The sequence below is a fragment of the Taeniopygia guttata genome, chromosome 2 (genome assembly GCF_048771995.1).
Source record: "Taeniopygia guttata chromosome 2, bTaeGut7.mat, whole genome shotgun sequence".
NCBI classification, from domain to species: domain Eukaryota; kingdom Metazoa; phylum Chordata; class Aves; order Passeriformes; family Estrildidae; genus Taeniopygia; species Taeniopygia guttata.
In genome coordinates, this window is record NC_133026.1 from 51,907,456 (window position 1) to 51,925,373 (window position 17,918).

Below are 17,918 nucleotides of genomic sequence, written 5' to 3' on the forward strand. Positions count from 1 at the left end.
GTATTATAACATTTTCCTGTAGGATAAGCAATTACAATGAGATGCTGCAGTGCATGAGAGAAGGTAAAACAATTGGTATGCTATAGACTTGTCCTCACTACATCCCTCAGCGATGGCCCTTGTCCTCATGGATTGTTCTGGACCATCAGGTGTATTTCTTGGATGCTGCATCCACCAGTTCTCCCCAGCTGCCTGCAGCTGTGTCAGGGTGTCCTGGAGAGATCTGATGCAGAGCCAGGTCAGGCCTCAGCAAGCCTGCTGCCCTTTCAGCCCTCCTGTGGTCTCAACAGAGATCTTCTTATGTGTTCTTCAAAGATTACCACACCAGATTTGTTCTTCTGAACTAAATCATTCATTATTTGCATGTCACTCCCTCCTCTGCCTTACTCTGGTTTCCTGCAGAGCCCTGAATCACCGAGAGTATATCCTGCTGATAGGGTCAAGAGTATTTTGTTTAAAACCTGCAGAAATACATCTCACCACTCTGAGGGGTCCAGGATCACCTTAAGTAAAACCAGGAAAGGGCAGAGTTTGAGACAGACAGAAGCCAATCTCCAGCTGCACAGACTAATGAAGGCTTCACATGCTGACCTGAGATTGTCCAAATGACATTTTACTCATCTGAGAGTTCAAGACTTGTGCTTTAGATGTCTCACAGAGGAGCACAGAGAGACACTGCTGAGATCAGCCCTACCCTGCCTGGCATCTTTGGAGGTGCAAAGAAGGCTATGGACCCTTACACGATTCCTTGGCATTTGGAATGTTTTGATTCTCTCATCAGCCCAGTATTAACCTCACAGATTTTCTAGACCACTGCTGATTTCAAAACACTTTGCCACACTTTGAAATACAACATTACATAGGTGAAAGCAAGGAAATACCTCAGCATTTCTTTGCATAGAGTTGGATTTTCAAAAATGTTTTCTGATTTTTGATTCTGATTTCTGTACTTTGGCGACTCAGCTATTAAACACATTGAGAAGACAAAAAATGCACCTGTGAAATGTTGCATGTGATAGGAAAGGGAAAAAGCTGCTGGTTTTCCTGCATTGTGCAGTTCTCCTGATTCCCCTTCCCTTCTCCCCAGAAAAAAAGAAAGAAAAAGAAAAGGAAAAGAACAATCAAACTGGGACAAGAGGGTTATTTAAGTAGCATCTGAAGTCAGCACCAATCCAAGGAGCAGTCTGCTCCCTGTGTACACACAATATCTGGCTGAAACAACTAACAGAGCAGAACTGCTCACCAGTTTTTAGTAGTAATGAAAGTATTTCCGTTCATCTCAGTTATAAATTGCAGTGAGATGGAGCCAGCTGGGCTTCCACAGTGCAGCACCTTTGTTTTCTACATGCCAATTCAATAACTGTCATCTGCCAACCCTAAAATTGGATTTTTTTATGGGTGTTTATGCATCAGGATCTGAACTCCTGCAGGCTTAAGAAGAGATTCAGGGCCATGCTGGCCCACAGTCTAAAAAGAGGATGCAAAGCATAAGGCAGTGAGGCTGTTCTGTGTCTGAAGCTTGCTAATACACTTGGCCTTGAATGCCAAAATTCTACCATTCTACAGGCCAAAAAATTTGGGGGTTGGTAAAATGGTTGTTGCTGCTCTTTGAAAAGTCAAGTTACTGGTTTTAATCATTAGCCCAAGATTTGTGCTCCATGGGATCTGTTAGATACCATGCTTCTGATTAATCATTTTCTTTCTACAGTGGTACCAAGCTAGTAAAGTGGGCCCCAAGGAGAGCAAAATATTAAAAATTTCCAGGTTTGCCTTTAATCTGATTTTTACCCATAAATGCAACCTCTATGTTGTCCTCCTTTCCCTATTCCCTACCCTTTTAGTGTCCCCTAACTCTGGGCCTTTACCCCTCTGGCTTATTTTAAACCTCACTGATGCAGAATACCAGTCAGAAGGCAGAGGGCTGGTTGCCTGGGGGAAAAAAGAGCCAAAGAGGATATTTCCATCTTTTTCACAGGGTCTGATGAGTGGGTGAGTTAACAGTGGCTCTTGCAGCAATGTTCCTTTATTCTGCCTCTCTTAAAACAGACATTAAGAAATAAACATCATAATTTGAATCACTTGCCTATCTAAATCTTCCTCCACCTACTTCAAACCCCTTTCTCACAGACAACAAAGTCAAATTTGCACCCATTGAGCAAAAACTGCCCCTGATAAATTTTTTACTCTTTTGTATTTTTCTTTTTTTTTTATAGATAAACAAGAGCAGTAGTTTCTTGAGATCAAAAAAAGAAAAAGGGCACTGACATAGAACAAAAGTGCTGTTTTATTCAAACAGATTTCTGTGGGAAAAAGAAACTGGCTACTGGAGCTACTTCTAAGCAACCAGATCATCATAAGATTCCGAAATACATATCTGGGGAAAATATGTATCCCAAGCACAGCTGAATGGAAAGGTCCAGATGTCATTCTTTTTCCATTCCAGGAAAAGGGGAAAAGGTTTCCTACAAAAACATATTTTTTCCCTATCTCAGGAAAAGCTGTATTAATAAATAAGCATCACAGTATGAATCTCTGCCCTGGCTCCATCTGTTAAGCTAATACAAAACTCCAGAGAGAGTCTTCACAGAAATAGCATTAAACAGAAATGAAGAGTGGCCTGAAATTTATTTCTCAGAGCCATAAATCCAGGAAAAGATCTAAGTCCTTGCTGCCAGGGTAAAAAATATATTCTGTATTGCTACATTTGCCTTGGCTCCTTTGCTGGTGGCTGCTAGTATGCAAACAGAAATTACTGAGCTTTAGTCAGATTTTTGACTGACCAGGTCATGTGTTTTCATGTTTTTTCCATTAATGGGTGAACCACCAAGGAGTCACAAAGCAGTTTCTGCCTCTCCCAGAGGAGCAAAGAGGTTATCTTGAGGCACTCTTTCCCCTTGGAACAGAGACAGACAGCATGGAGGAGACCCAAGTCTGATGAAGCCTCTCCATGTAAATTTCTCTCCAAATGCTGTCCAGCAGTGTTTTCTGTAACACTGTCCTGATGCACTCAGGTGTGGATGTTGCACTTACAGGACAGGAGGGTGCTGAGGCATAATAAGTGGATACTACCCTGCTGAGCTTCTTTGGAGGTGAAAAAGCCAGATGCAACTGGAGGACAAACTTGGGTGAACTTGGCCTGCGAAAAGAAACTACACTTTGGCAAGCCTGCAGGTTGCTATTTCAAGAGCAGAAGGGACAATTTTTGGAATAGAGTTCACTGCGAAAATGAGTTATGGGTAACATTTTAATTGATTAAAGTAACCCAAAAGTACAAGCTGACAGTAGGAGCACAGTCCTCTGGGATCAGTCCCAGGGTTTCCCTCTGTAATTGATACCTCCTTAACATCCCAGCCCTTCTTTATATCTCTTTTCTTTAAATCCCTTATTTCCCTACTTTCACTGTTCTTTTTTGTTAATAAAAAATCCTTGCTAGTTTGCATCAGTCTTCAGCGAATTTTCTAAGTGTTCCTCCTGAGTCTTCTATCTTTTCTTCATCCCCACCTCTATGATCCACTTTCTCTCTGTACATCAGTCTTCTGAAACCTCACTAACATTCATTCCTGTTTCTTCATAACTGTCCAAAAAACCCTTGTAATAATGTGCAGAGTTTTGGAACTTCCAAATCCTTTCAGGGGATTCAAGATCTCTGCTTTCCATACATTTCTTCAAGTTTTCTTCTAAGCCTTCAGCTTTGTGCATGCAAATGACCAACAATGTTATAATGTCATTTTATTAGAAAAAGCTCACTAAATAACTGCACACGGTAGATACTCTGAGCATGTGTGGGGTAGCTCTAACCAAGCAGAATTTCCTAGCAAATCTGCATCTCTCTGGAGATGTAGAACTCCTTAGGCTATAACTGCTTTAGCTGTCTGCTCATTACTTTGTTACATCCCACCAGAGATGAGGGATAACTCACTTCTGCTGACCTGCAGCTTGCACAGCAGCAATAGCAAAAGGTCAACAGCTGAACACTGTGGGCCTTGTGACCAAGGACTCTGTCTACCACCTGTGTTACTTGTTTGATTGCTAAACAAAACCCCCAGCAGCCTTGTCAGCAGGCTTATGTCACACATTGGACACACTCTGCACCCCAGGTTACCTTGTTCTTGCCTTCTTCAACCCTTGTAGCCCAGGCATCACCCTGCATCCAGCAGATGCCATTGGGGCCTCTTCACCAAGGTAAATCACTTGCCAGCAATGCACTCTCCAGCACCTCAGAGCACCATGTCCAGGCACCACCCCTCTGTGAATACAAGGCATCCAGGGCTGCCCAAACTCCATGGTGCATTTCTGCTCTTATCTGTGGAGGACATAACCTGTACAATACAGCCTGGACCTAATTCCACAGTGTCTGCAAACAAGCAGAGTATCTGGCACTGCCACGAGCATGGTGATGAGTCCTTGGGCCCACCTTCCTCCTGGGAAGGGTGGACCACCAAGCAACCCTTTTTCCTCCCTCAATTCATGTTAATTATTTTGCCTGGTTTCAGCCCCTTGTGGTTTATGGGCCCAAATGCTTTCCTCCCTCCCCATCTCCATGTTGGGCTTCTCTATATCCTGTCTGTAAACATGGGACTGAGTTGCGTGCTGCATGATGTGCAGGAACTTGTTCACATGAACTGGCCTGGCACACAACACTTCTAGAAGCTATTTAATGCTTCTTGACTGGATGTCTTGTCACATGCATTCTGAACCACTTTTAAACCTTCTTCTATGTCCTCCCACTGAGAACTATTAATGTCCACCCATGACCTCTGCTTCTGGGCCCTTGCTTGCTGCTTCTCCTCCCACCAGTCCCTCAAGCACAGAGGCCCCAGGCTGACATCCTCTCCAACGTCCCTAATCTCTCTCTTTTTCTCCATTTTCTAACATTTTGTCTTTTGGTTGCCAAATTGACTCCCTGTCCCCAGTGCCATCTCATCTACTGATTACTTAAAACTCACACATCATTTCTGTCACCATTTCCATATGAAAGTGTACAGTTTCTATGACAAAGCTGTCATGGCAACTTGAAATTTGTCAGGTTTTCACATTATACATAACCTGCAAAACTGCATATTATTAAACATGTTGTGATGCTCCCAGTTACTTAAAAATTATTCCATTGCCAAATCCCGCTGCTTTGTTCAGTCAATGTTTGTCATCTGGAAGAAAACTTCCACATCAAGTTGCTGTTGCTTCAGGGCATTGACCAAGGAGGGTGCTTTTCTGTCATGCCTGCAGCAGACTTAGAGTAGATCAAAGCCTCTAATAAATTTCGGCTCAGCTGGTAGATGAACTTAAGAGCTGCAGTAGGATGGGCTACAAGGGAACGCAATCACTTTTGCACACATCTTAAAAAATACCTTAAAAATGTCATACAATAGCTGTTGTCAACATTTTTGAAGGGTATTCCTTGTTAACATTCACATTTTGTTCAACTACAGTCAAATAAATGCATGCTGATGATAGAGCTAGACACAAATCAGATAGTCCATAACACCAACATGAAACTCGGGTAGGCACTAACAGTCCTGCATTCCCCTCCTTGGAGCACACAGAAGCGCTATGCAAGCCTGGCAGAGCCAGGTATTTCATACACATCTGTGCTGCTGTAGAAACATTTCATTCACTAATTTTATCTCTGATTTCATATGACTTACAAACACCTATTCTGAATCTGGCTCAGTCTCCCATTAGTGGCAGATGGATTTTCCTTATTTTTTATTAGGCCACGAGGCTTAGGTGTGGGGAGAACATTTTATTTCCTTTCTGATTTTAACTTCAAGTGAAGCACATGCAAGTATTTTTCCATCTGTTACCTGATTTTCTTCTTCATAAGCTTCATGTATTACTGGAACTACTTCATCTCGAAAAAAAACTATTGCTCTAAGAAAGAATACTGAGGCTGCTGAGGCTTTTCCCTACGGGAAGATAAAAGGTTTAATAAGGTATAATGCATCAACTGACTTCCAATTTTTAAATTCCCCAATTTTTAACTGCCAAGAAATATTTTTATTGTACAAAACCTATATTAATAAATTAATAGTTCATGAATAAATTTTCAAGAATTAAAATTAAAAATTGCTTAATAAATAGTTTAATGAAGTGATACATCAGCTTGTTTTTTCTCCTCTATATGTAGAGTGACTTCTGGTTTATTCCTTTTTTGATAAAAAGACACATTTGCTCTGCATTTTCTGGACAACTTTAGCCATTAGGTTTTGTATTTGGGCCTATTGGGACATTCTGGGATAAAATGCTCATGAAAAGGAAAAAATGTGTTGAAAATTTTGTACCTATTTCTAGATTTGAGTCGAGCAGTACAACATACATTGCCTTCCCACAACCATTCAATCTCCACCAAGCTCGGCAGCATCCTTAGGTTCTTCTTTGACATTATCAAGGAGACATTATTACAGTTTTCTCTATCATTTCTAAGGAGATGTCTTTATTTTGGCGTATCTGCAGGATATCCACTGTGATGTGTAACAAATCTATTCCTGTGTTAGTGGATTCTGAATGCAAGAGTGGCTGTGGATAGATTATTTCCCAGACAGGATTATCTGACCTGAATCCTACCCCTCTAATGAAGTCAGAAAGCCATTTTTTTCTCTGCGCTGTGTTTAAGCACTCCACAACAAACTCCATGGCCTCATCCCAGTTGGCAGTACTCATGCCTCCCCTATACAGTCACATTTGTTCCTCGCTGATTTTACCAAGTGAGCCGGAAAATAGTGATGGCAGTTCTGACTGACTACTGAAGGAGTTATCAATTGACAAACATCAGTTTCCTAGGTGAATGCCTTTACTTTCTAGGACTTCTACCTTGTAACAACTTCTATGAACTTTCCACCCTCCATTATACTCTCCAGTAGCCCCAAATTACCCACCTCCTTCCTTGATAAATCACAGTGTTTCTCATCTTTTTCTGCCACAATATCAGAAGCTGTATCATGTATCAGCTTCCATTTCTGTGATCTTTGGCTTGAGTTTCTGATTTTTACCTTTGTGTCTTTATGGTGAACATTTCATGCTCTTTCAATGCCTCCTTTGGCTCTGCTTTAGCCATAGTTAGCATCTGTCAAACCCTGAACAAATGAAGCTGTGATCTTTTCTTGTCAATCTTGTTCTGTTGCTAAAAAACAACCAATGAAAAAAAGCCCCAGATGGCCAACCCATGCTTAAACATACACACACACACACACACGTACACATATGCTAAAGATTGTAGGGATTTCCAAGCCTCTTTCAAATCCTTCTGACTCATTTATATAATAATTTTTTCAGAAGGATTCAATGCCTAGTGCTGCCAAATACTTACCCATGCATTTTTCCAGACGACCTAGTATCCCACATCCCTTACCATCTGCTCCCAATAACTCTAGTTCATATTTTTGAGATCAATAAGAGTCTGAAAACTGGGTGCAAATAGTAGTGTACGTGTCCCTCTGGGATCATCAGTCTTGACCTCCTTGTACCTTTCTAACTTTGCAAACTCTTTACATTCCTGCATCAACAATAGCAATGTCTAACCCTTTCAATGCCACAGTAGGTCCCATTAACTTTGGTCATTTATGATTACTTTGCATTGTAAAGGCTTTTCTAGCAAAAGACATAGTAGGGTTTTCCAGTGTAAGTGGCATTCTCACTCAGTGGTTTGCTTTAGCCTTTCCCCCTTCTTTCATGATGCACAGTTTCCTCTCACTTACTACAATTGCATTCACATCTATTGATCATTGTACACAAGTGGTCTCTTTTTATTGAGCTTGCTAGAGACTGATGAGGTTTCCCTCAACCCAGAAGGACTTTCAGCTCTTTGTAAATGTTGTAAAGAGGTGCTGGGAAAAAGAATTCAAGAATCCAGTGTTGTTTGGAAGAGAAGCACCTATCTCGAGTGAAGAGGCAGAGACATTTCCCAGGAAGTAAACAAAACACTGTGGCCAGTAGGAAATCAGAGTGCACCATCTACAACATACCAGAAGTCAAAATATGTGCTGAATATTTGCCTAAAATATCTGTTGAATTTTACCTGAGGTCAACATTACACAGGGAGGGTACCTTCTGGAATTCTTCCTTATGAGTGAGGAGGGAGGGAGCAAACGGCAAAAATAGAAACATAGATAGACAATGAAGAGAACAAAAAAATAGTTATCAATAGGATGGTGGAAGAGAAGTTCTATTGAGAAGGAGTGTATCCTGTTCTCTCCCCTAAAAACTCATCCTCCACTGAATTCTGCTACTTTGCTCTTCATTTTATGTCTTTGCTCCTTTCTGCTCCCTGGGTGATCCTGTCCCTTCTGCAACATTCATATCCTGTCCTTGTATTCTGCAAGCCCATTTTGCCTCTGAGGTGAAAGCCCCTTCCTCCTTTCCCAGTATTGTTTTAATTCCCTAAAACTCCATCTCTCATCAATACTTCCAAGCCCATTATATTTCCTATTATTCCCACAAGACTCTCTCTTCCTTTCTCTGTAAAAGTTTATTCTATTGAGGATGACAAATTTGCTTTTTCCCAATTTCCACCAAAACACATGTTCTTTCCCATTTTTACCTGATTATTATTTTTATGCAAATCATTCCAACTTCAGTTTTTTCCATCTTAAAATGGTTTGCTTCTTCTATTTCCTGGGTAGAATCATTGAACAATTTGGATTGGAAGGGGTTGTAAAGACTATCTAGACCTAATCCCCCACCGCAGGCAGAGACATCTTCCATTAGATGAGGTTACACAAGGACCCATCCAGTCTGGCCTTGAACAATATTAGGGACTGGGTATCTACAACTTCTTTCTGCAACCTGTTCCAGTGTTTCACCACCCTCACAGAAAATAATTTCTTCCTTATATCTCATCTAAAGCCATTTCCTCTTGTCCTGCCACTATGGGCCCTTGTAAAAAGTCTCTCTCCAGCTCTCTTTTAGCTCCCTTTAGGTACAGGAAGGCTGCTCTAAGGCCTCCTTGGAGCCTTCTCTTCTCCAGACTGAACAACCCCAGTTCTCTCAGCCTGTGTTCAGAGGAGAGAGGTTCCGGCCCTCTGAGAGTTTTGTGGTCCTACTTTGGATGTGCTCCAGCAGGTCCATGTCCTTCTCATCTTGAGGCCCCTAGAGCTGGATGCAGAATTCAGAGTGGGGTCTCACAAGAGTAGATGAACAAAATTACCTCCCTGGCCCTGCTGGCCATGCTCTTTGGATGCAGCCCAGGACACGATTGGATCTTTGGGCTGCAAGTTCACATTAGGTCATGTCAAGCTTCTTGTCACCCAACTCCCGCAACTCCTTCTCCCCAGGGCTGCCCTCAATCCATTTTCTGCCCAGCCTATTTGTGCTTGGGATTGTCCAAGCCAGGTGTGGAACCTAGCACTTGGCCTTGTACTCCATGAAGTTCACATAAGTCCACCTCTCGGGTCCAGGTCCCTCTGGATGCCATTATTCCCTCCCTCCAGTGTGTTGACCGCACCACACATCTCAGTGTCATCAGCAAACTTGCTGAGGATGTGCTTGATCCCACTGTACCTGTCACTGAGGAACACCACTCATCACTGCTCTCCACACAATATTTCACTCTCCTGCCCAGCCATTTTATCCATACTTTCCCTCGCTCAGGCTCCTTCTCCTCTTCCAAACCCAGCTCTAGATTCTCCTTTTGAGATTATCCTTTTGAGAATCCAGAGATTCTTCTTTGAGATTCATCTCATCTTCTCTGAGATGTCCTCTAAGGTTTGCTTTCACCAGCTTTTCCCACAGACATTCTTCTCTCTGTCAAAACCCTAAATCCACCTGCAAATCTCATCTTGTATTTAGTTCACTGAGCCCTTTCCTCACTCATGCTTAGCTCGTTTCAAGTCTTTTGCTGCTGCAAGGCCAGCCAGGACATTCAGTAGCTCATATTCAGAAGCATCCACTTCATCAGTCTCAAAAAGACGTTGACCATAGTTTCTCAAAGGCTGAGTGACTGTTCCACTGACACTATTTTATCCCTGCCCATTCTCGGACAGCTCATTTAACAAAAAAGTGACCATATCAGGGGATTTACTATTCTGAGACCAACACAGAGCTATAGGGCACAACCAACAGAAGAGGAAGGTATTCTGATGATAATATCAGCTCAGTACAGCATTTTGCAGCTCTTTTCCTTTTGATTTAGAACCCCCATGTGCTCTAAAAGCACTGAATGTTTCATGTGTTTTGTTGGTCTTGTTTCATCTCTAAGTGCCTCCTGCAAACTCTAAACTTTGTGCTTCAACAAACAACACTAAGAGGGATACTAAGTCAGTCCAACTTTAACTTAACATATTGCTACAGCAATTGCAAAGGATCTTGCACAAACTGAGTAAACAGACTCTGATTTTATTGTAAGACAAATATAACAAGCAAAATGACGCCAGCAAGAGGAGGCAGTATGCCAGTTTAAGATATGAATGATGTTTGGAGGATGTGCTATCTATATTAAAAAGAAACTGGATTCACAAGTTCAAAAAATCTTGTAAAAACAAACTAATTCAGTGGATTAAACCAGACTATTCCGTTCTACTAGCATTCCTAGGTTGTTTCCATTCAACAAAGAGGTTTAATCCAGTTGTAGAATACACAGGTATTACCTGTTTGAAGTGTCAGAGAAGAATGTGGTGCCCACAGCACTTAACACTAGCAATTGCTATTCAAAACCTAGGATTTGCATATAACTTGAAATAGGATCAATAATTTCAGACTTACACACTGCAGGGGAAGCATGCTGGACTGCAAGAAAAACTTTCTTTTCATGTCATGAGTGCAACAAATTGACTTTGCCAATCCATGATGTTCTTGTTTTGCACGGAGCTTTGAGATGTCACCTTTACAGCCAGTCAGGGTCAAAGTGAACCATGACTGTCTCTGAGGATGGAAATTCAGTCTGTGGGTTGCATTCCCAATAAGGTTGATAAAGTGAACTCAAATTAAGTCAGCAGGCAGGAAATGTGGCTATCATACCTCAATTCTGACGTTGCCTAAGGCTGAAATAGTACAGCTCAGGAGGTGAGGAGGTTTTAGTAACATTGGACACATCTCATCTCCCAAGAAAAGTAACTTAGCACCATCCAGGTTTACCTAGCTTTGGACAGTGCTCTTCTTGATAATGATTTCTAGTGGCATGCTGGTAGTATTAGTCACAAAAACCATGCTTCAAGAGGAGATTAGTTTCCTTCTGGTCTTTGCTGCTGGAGATTGCATGGTCCCTAAGGCAACATCAAGTTGCTTCTTGCTCTTCTAATCTCTCCCCAGCCACATGCTCTTCCAGTTGTCTGAAGCTCTGCTGATTCAGAGTAGCAATGCAGATGGAGGAATACTTCCCTGGGGAGAAGAGTCAGCTCCCAGCTTGGAAACAGAGCTAATTTTCAGATGTCCTTTTTCCCACACGAAGAAGGAACATCCATTCCGCTCCTTCCTCCTCCCTCACTTCTGTATAACAGAATAAGCATTAATAAATAAAAATAATGAATTCAATCCTTGCTCTGGCTGAACCTTCTTGTAAAACACAGTGAACTGCTGCACTCAGGGAGTGAAATCAATGGTAGAATTGTATTTCAAGTAATATTATAGATGTTAATTCTCCTATTTTTTTCCTTTGTTTTACAAATGTTACATATGCTTATTTTAAACAAAACAACTTTAACACTTAGGGAAAAATTAAACATCCTTTTGGACTTCCATTTTCAAAACCAACTTTTTTACAGAGTGCCACAGCTACATAGGAAGTTTATAGTATTTAGGTGATTCTTCAGGTTTCCTGTCCTTCTACCTCCATTCCTCAGGAAAACGGTGCTCATAAATGAACATCCTGAAGATCATAATGTGAACCCCCACACTGAGTCTTGCTTCAAAACTAGGGACTCCTCCCACACAAAATAATTAGAGCTGAGGCTTCTTTACTTAACCCCACACAAAACCACAAGTATGAGGAACTACAGGTAAGCCAGCACTACTCCTACATTTAACACATCTAACATTATGAGCCATTTGGAAGGTATTGCATAGCTCCAGCCAGCCCAAATCTACAGAGGAAATCTTTTTCTCACAGGACCCAGAGGACTTGCTTGGTGTGCTGGGTGGTTTTAGGCCCTTCCCTTCAGTGCAGCTTTGGCATAAGAAATGCTTCTTCACTAAACAGGTGTTCAGGGAAAGCACGCAAACGTGTCCTGGGCTCAACCTGACTGACTGAAGAGGTGGCAAACCTTTCCTTCCTCGCCCATGTTCTCTGCTGGCTGCTGGGTGTTAGGATGGAAAGGAGTCTGTAGCAGCTGGCCCATGTTAGCCACAGGGGAGGGCACAGCTGGACACAACCCATGGGGTGATGTCAAGCAGTGACAGGCCAGGAGAGAAGCACTTGGCAGATGGGGTTAAGAGAAGCAGACGTCTGAATGAAAGAAGTCAGCTTGATCTCAGAGAAGGGCAGGAAAGCTGGAAATCCTTGATGCCACCGTCACTTAACAGAATATAAACATATGGTTAAGAGGAGATATATCTTTAGTCATGAATGAATACATAGGTTACATATATATTTAAAAGCATGTACTGCCATTTTCCAAAACAAGATGAATAATCCCCCTGCTTTCCATTTTTGCTTGACCTGGATGACAAAGGCAGGAAACATTTCTACATCCCTGTCCTCTGCTAGATTCCAGCTACCATTTCTCTTGGTTACTGTCAAAACCAGAGAGAGGCTGTGAAGCCTTTTAGGAGCCCATGCCTTCCCAACATCCTGGCTGTGCTCACTCCTCTCCTCCTCTTTTCCCTCAGGTGAGCAACAGGAACATTGTCATACTTCAAGAACAGCGAAAAAAAGAATAATAACTGCAGTTTCCTAGTCTACAACATTAAACCTTTCACTTACACTCTACATTTTCCCACAGCATAAACCTGGACCATGACTGCAGTCAAAGCCAGACATGTAAACACCTCATTGTGCAGCTCCACACTCAGCTCCAGATTAATTGTCATGTCCAGTTCTGGTTTCCATCAAGATGACTTCCTTGTGGGGCTGAAGGAGCCTTGAAGTAATTGTCAGTTGTGGTTAAGAGGAAATAGACCAAAGTTAAATTCATCCCTGATAGTGTCTTTCATACCATACAGGATGCATTCCTTTTCTCTAGATAAGTATTTCCATGTCTTGGCTGTGTGTTTCCATGTATTGCACAGAACCTGTAAAAGCTCTACAACTTCTCTGGAAGCAGTGGAAATATCCCAAATACACCAACACCCTGGTATCTCACCTGGGGGTTAGGGACACAGGGAAAAATATGATGGGGCCAAAACTCGGAGTTTGGGCTATCACTGAGGTGACTCTTCTGGAGAATTTTCCATCTCTTTGCACAGCTGGAAACCAACAAATTTCAGTTAGATACTAGACGCATGACAGGCTACTATTATAGAATGATTGAGTTGTCAGGGAACTTAAAAAATTGACTATTTTATATATATATATTGATAAAGTGACAAATTAATAATATATTGACATGAAAATAATCTAAAACACTGAAAATTTCAATTTAATTCAGTAAGGCAAATCACTTCAATGTAAATAACAGGTTTTAAATGTGTTGAATATGTACTTCGTACCTACTTTTGAAACCAGAATTGAATTGCATGAAGAACCACTGAGAAGAATATAAATAACTTTTTGTAAAAGTTACATTTCACTTTTACTTATTGTCTGTTACTCTGGAGGATAGAATGCAAGGTATGTTCATATAACTACAGAGTATGTGTTCAGATTCCCGCTGAGAGCATTTTATTATTTTAGAACAAATGGCTTTTCTTATTTACTGAGCTATCAGTACTTCATTTGTGATTTGCTTTGGGTGGCATGTGGGCTATTATAGTTTATAAGAGCAGTAATATAAAACTCTGTTTGTAAGCCCAGACCTAAAAAACCAAGCAAGTATTTCTGCTTTATAAACTTCCAGTCTGTTTGTTAATTACTGCTTAGTCATTGTTTGGAGGCAGGTATACTGAAATAAATGGAGTAAAATGAAAAGAGCATTCTGTGAGAAGTTAGGGCCATAGGAATCTATTTTACTAATTCACAAAATTCTGGCCCTAGTCATTTTGCCAAGAGCTTTTCTCTATTTCAGAAACTTTATCTTAAACTTAGGTGGAAAATATGCATTGTTTTTTTTTTTTTTTTTGTTGATATTATCTCATTATTTAATTTTACTTACATAATAATGACAGGCATTGCATTTTAATTTCCAAAGCAATTTTTGCCAGATTTAAATTTTAGGTTTTTGTTATGTTTGGGGTTTTTTTTTCAATTTAAAATCTGACTTTAGTAATTTAACTATTTTTGTCTACCACCCCTGAAACTCATACAATGAGCTGGCTTGAAAAAAATGACATCACACATGGTGTTATCCCAGAAAAGTACTTTTCAATTTCCAAATAGAGCTTTTTTTCTATTTTCTGTTTCATTTAATAAGAATATTTCCTTACAGTCATAAAGTCTACATTGAAAGAAAAAAACCCGTCCTGTGAGTTGTTTGTTCTGCCTGAGTCAAAGTGATGTGAGAAAAAGAAGAAAAAAAACAGATCTGTTGTAAATGAGGCAAAGTGTTACTTTGCAGTTTAGAGATCTCATTCACTATTCAAACTCACTTTCCAAGTCTGCAAAAATGGGTCAGAAATTCTGCTTTCTCCCCGTCTGGAAAAAAATCCATTCTGGTGCCACAAAATTGAATTACGCTCTTGCCAGCTCTGCCCCAGACATGCTCAGGTTGGCCTTTATTCACTCTGTGTTTATTCTGTGACAGCCAGACAAATGACATGGTTCCACTTCTGCATCCACACGCTATCACTGAACACCTCCCTTGAATAAATCCCACTCCTTGATGCTGCTGGGACGAATTTTGTTGCACCTCTAATCAACAGATGTCCCTCCAGCTTTGCTTTTGTCTTTTCCTCTGACAGGTAAATTGCACAGCTTCTCTGAGAGGGTCTTAGAAGAAGCTCGAATAGACAAGCACCAACTCAAGAGGCTCTCTGTTGTTTTGCATTTTGAAGAAAGTGGGTGAGGTGTAGTACATTTTGATTTTGTTATCCTTTGTATTCTTTTTGCACAGTTAGGGACTCCTGTGTGAGGCTTTCACTACGTGAAAACTGTTTTCTTTAGTCTGAATAAATGGAACAGTCAAAAAGAAAATAGCTGCAAGACATTGTTTAAAACAAATCTGTTTCCTGACATGAATAGCCAAAAACAGACAGGCAGATAAAACTGTGATTATTTAATGCATTAAGAATCAGTGGGATATGTTCACAGGACTGAGTCTGAGTTGTTGATATATCTTAGTTTGTGTCCTGAATTTCCAGGACATCAGAGATGGATTAATAGCAAGATATTACACTGCCAGTAATAGCTACCTGATTATGATTTACTGCAGTTTTCTGCCTAATAAACAAGCCTGAACATACTCAGGGACCAGAGCATAGTGAGTGACATCTTCTTATAAGCTGTTGCAAACTGAATATGAATGCAGAAAAAAATCCTTTCAGCTGCATATGCAGAGGATAAATGAACCTTGTAGAGTATCTTACTGAGGCAACTGAGAGTAGAGGTAAAAATTCCCCTACTTTTTCTTTATTGTAATTATTTAGTTTTCACTTTTTTATCCTTTTCCCATAGATCTGTATTGTAGCAACTAATCACTCTCCAGAACCACCAGTTTCACGTTTGTACTGGGGCTGGCAACTTGAATCTGTACAAAATACTTGTGAAGAGAGAGAGAGGTCTACATACAGTGGAGTAAGAAAATAGTGAGGTTTACATTCACTATTTTGTCATATTTGTGATGCTACAGATCAAATTCCAATGCTTTCCCAAGGGAGTTGGTAGATTGTTGGACCTTCCTGAGGCAGCAGCATGGCTGTTCAGACCCATGCAGCCAGTCAAGGCATCGCTGCTTCCTTCAGAAGGTGACTCTAGCAAAGCTATGAGAAAGAGATGGTACAAATCCTGCTGCTGAAAAGATGGTAAGAAAAAGCCAAACTGACTGTGACCGGCCCAATCCTATACTGTGCCCAGAGTTTCACCCCGTGTGAAAATTTCTAAGTTCTCCACTCAAGGATTTCCAAAGCCACAGTACAAGCCCTTACTGCAGACCACATGATAGGAACTTAGCAGGCAGAAAAAGAGAGTTTCACAGTGTCCAGGTGAAACCCTGCTCCTGGGTGGATTTCCTCCATCACTCTCTTTGCTCTCACAGTGAGGCATAACTCTCACATAGAGCATCAAAAGGCAGGCATGGTGCTGGACCTCACTTTGTGCTGCCCTCCTATCTCACCTGCTTTCCAAAACCCAGATGGTGCTGTGGGCTGGCAAGAAGGAGCCTCTTGAAACAGATGCTAAAAGGAATGTGGCTCTTTGCTACAATTCCAAAGAAAGCAAGGCATGTTTGAGGAAGGTGTATATGAGGTAAGAGGCAAAGGGAGACTTCCTCTACCAGGTTTCTCTTTGTGATTGGTGTCACAGACATTTGGCCCCTTTGAAATCACTTTTAGTAGGACATCAAGGAGAAGATTGGAATGTGAGGCTGCCTAGCTGAGTCTACCTTTCTACCTTGTTGTGGGGTGCTGGTGAAGTGGTGACTGAGAGTGACTGCTCAGCCTTCTCCCTCCTCCCTCCACAGTATGCTTCATCCCTCCCACTATTGGCCAGATTTTGGATGGAGAATTACTGCTGCCTTTTGCTTTCTTTACAACCCTCTGTTGATCCTCTTGCTAATTCCCTTAGTGTGATTAGCAAGGAACCTCAACAGGTAAAGCAATAGAAGATGGAAGCACCACAGTTGCATAAAGGCAGCTTGGCAGGGACAAGCAGTGGTTGCTTGGTGGTCCTGCCCAAATAAGTGTGTGCCAAATTGCACCCTAAAACACCACAGCTACACTCTGCCAGGCATAGTGCTGAATTTCTGAGATCATTGTGCCTGCAAAAGGATTTGGAAGCAACAAATTAAGGCACAGAATAGGAAAAAAAAAGCTTGGGTCCACTGTTTGAGCTGCACAAAGCCCATTATTTTCACTCTGATGAGTGAAATCAAGGACATTCCAAAATGATTCATGAGTATGTAACCTGGCTACAGCTGACAATGACTGTGCCTTGGCAGGCTGGGATGACAGACTGAAAGATGAGCTCCTAATAAAATCAAGCTCAAAAGCAAATGCAGAGAAAAGTCTAATGGCTGATAATTTAACACAGAAAAACAAGATATAAAACAGAACACAGGTGTACTCTGGTGTGCAGTTATGACCTACATGGTCATGTAATAAAACAGGTATCTGTAATAAAGCAGATATGAGCAACAGTCTCATGAGCACACAGAGGTGAGGGTACAACAGCAGGATGTGCTGTTACAAGAGAAGCAAATGTTAGAGCACAGCAGGTTTGCAGCAGAGGTGGATTGCACTGTGCAAAGCAAAAAGCATGCCTGGTGAGAGGCAAGGTGCACAGAGACCCACATATAAACCCATCTGGCCTGAGGTCAATGCAGCTGGACTAGCAGGCAAGATCAAGCCATACAGGTAGAAACAGGAACACAGATAGTTTCGATTTTACTATAGGTCAGAATAAGATAAAGATGATGATAAATCATTTGTAACTCCCCATCTTAACAGTTCTTAAAGAAATTTCTATAACATTTTAAGTCTGGAGACAAATAGGTTTCAGCATAGTAAAAGAAAAGGTCTAAACATGAACACTGTCTATGTGAACAAAATTAGTAATTAAAACAGTCCTCATATACAAAAATGAAATATTAAAATGCATGTACAGTCAATGACAGGATAATGTCAGCATCCAGGCCTTTTCTATAATAAATATGTATTTTGCTTCAGTACTAGAAAGAAAATGCTTAGAACTGCTGAACTCAATAACAAATCCACCAGTGGTGGAATTCATAAAATGAAAACTC